At 34.0% G+C, this 2,410-nt stretch overlaps 1 protein-coding gene across 1 annotated transcript in view; it reads right to left on the bottom strand.

Moving 5' to 3' along the window:
* LOC117180785 overlaps positions 1-2,410 on the bottom strand; it is a 7,421-nt gene that overhangs the window by 3,257 nt on the left and 1,754 nt on the right. The gene's annotated exons all lie outside the window — the stretch shown is intronic.

The raw sequence follows: 2,410 nt of genomic DNA, 5'->3' as shown, positions 1-2,410 counted from the left end.
ACCAAGTGTATAGAGCTCCAAGGAGATTATGTTGAAAAATAAAAAAAAAATTACCCAAAAAAATTGTTTTTATACTTCATTCTAAGGACTTATTGAACTACCTTCGTATTTGATTCTACCAGGGACCTATTTGGGACAGGGAGCAAGAAATTAATTTCCTGTAAAGTCAAAAAGTGTATCTGTTCGAGCTTATCCGGGATCTGACCGGTATTATTTGCACCGATGGAACACGAAGTTAATTTCCTGTGAAGTCAAAAGGGGCGAATGTCCGGGTCTATCCGCTCTGTTGAAAATTCCTACATATAATCCTATATAGAATCCTACATAGGATTCAATGTTTTTGTCTGGCGTATTAGGGTTCTTTCCGAACGTAGAACCAGAAATTTCAGAGCTGAAATTGTACTTTTTGACATTACAGCTCTGCAGCATAAAAATATCAAACATTTTCGTTCTATACGGAAAAATGTATCTGTAAAGTGTCATAAACTAGTAGCTAAGTCTCAGATATAAGAAAAATTCATCAGATATTGATGTATTTTTTTAAAAAGTCTGAGAATTTTGAGAAAGAATTCACGAACTCGATGTAAAAGTTCTAAAATCGTTCATCACTTTTTTTCATAAATAATTACAACAATATTACGAGTGACTGGGAAAATATTCACAGAGCACTCACAAGCTTGCACGACAAATCCGGGAACTAGGAAATAGGTTTGCCTGCACGTGACCCGCGCATACGCTTAATCGCACGCGCATGTATGATTCAAGTTCGTCTGATGAGTGACTAGAAGTTTTATGATACCTATATTGTTTGTCCTCGATGGCTTCGCGTGTTTACACATTCTGGGTGTATGTTTGAATACTGTTGAGTCAGCATGCCTTGAGGATTCGATCTTCTGAGTTGCGAATTTGTAAATAAATATAAATTGAAGCGCACAAATAAAAATGTTCCCTTTTTATATTTAAGTCTGAAATATTCGTAAGAAATTCGAATTAATCTTAAAAAAGTTCGAAATTTATCCATCCATTTTTCATAGAAGGAAGCATTTAATGTTTTTTTTTATCTCGTATTTGAGACCTAGCTACAAGTTTCTGGCTTTTTACGGATAAAATTGTTCCCTGAATCTCATTCGTATGAATGTAAACTTAAAAATTTCCGTGAAACATATTCACATTTATAGATTAATTAACAACTACGGTTTTAATCTAAGTAGAATGTCGTAACTATATGTAAGAATCAATCAAGTTTTACTCAGGGCTCGAAATGGACACAAAAGTGCTCTTGAATCCTCGAATATCGGTACACTGTTTACATTCAACTTTAAAGACAGAATATTTCAGGTTCAAGTGTTTTTAACTGGAAGAATATTATTAACTTAAATTTTCAAATCAATTATTTGTAGTAGCTGCTTTTGTTTTTGCTTCGAAACTTTTACTAAATAATATACCGTGTGGAAATAGCCCGGGTTAGCCCTGGTACAAGAAAGTTTCTGGTCGGGGACTGATCGGGCTATGTTTGTGTTTTAAGAGCCTAGCCGTGCGCTGGTCGGAGACTCGCTGGGCAAAATATATGTCAAAACCCCAGTCGGGGGCTGACTGGGCTCTGATCGGATAAATCTTATGATCGAATGCTCAGACGGTACCTGGCCGGGCGCTGATTGGCAATAATAAAATTGTTAAACTTTGTTTATAACTTAATTACTTTTTCTGATTTCCTTAAGAAATGGATGCGTATACCCGCATGAATGTTTCAAGCGTGGAAATATATTGGGTGAATATCTTTTTGACACCACAAATTTTAAGGTTTCATGGGTTCAGACTTACAAACCATTCATTATGTGACAAAAATTCGATGACACTTTTTTGAAATTCGAACTGTTTTATTTGTTAAGAAAAAAATTCTAAGCTCCATCTTTATGAAAAATTTCAAATGTTAAGAAAAAATGTACATTTTATATCAATCTTAAACGTTGTAAAATAGTATAAAACACCGAAAAACCAAACCTTATACGAAAGTTTAAAAAATTTTATTATTAAGGAATTTTCAACATTCACGATTAAATTTCTGAGTTCCGTCATTAAAAATATTAAATTTTCATAAAAAATTACATTTCCTGTTATTGTAAAAAGTTGTAAAATAGTCTACAACGGTAAAAAACAAAATATCACACGAACAAAAATTGTAATCGATTTAAATTATTTATTTAAAAAGTATTTTCTGAACTGTAGCTTATGTGGATGGCTTTTTCAACGAGATTCAACTTGTCGGTTTAGCGCAGTGGTTAGCACTCCCGACTGCTAGGCATTAGATTTACCAGGTGTATACATATGAAACCGGTATTGCCATTTAGCGGTCAGTAGGCACACTTGTAGGCACTGTCGGAACTTACCATTTGTGCTAATTGGCGTATTG

Source organism: Belonocnema kinseyi, chromosome 9 (assembly GCF_010883055.1).
Source record: "Belonocnema kinseyi isolate 2016_QV_RU_SX_M_011 chromosome 9, B_treatae_v1, whole genome shotgun sequence".
Classification (NCBI taxonomy): Eukaryota; Metazoa; Arthropoda; class Insecta; order Hymenoptera; family Cynipidae; genus Belonocnema; species Belonocnema kinseyi.
The sequence above is the reverse complement of the archived record's forward strand: the minus strand, read 5'-3'. Positions and strand labels throughout refer to the sequence as shown.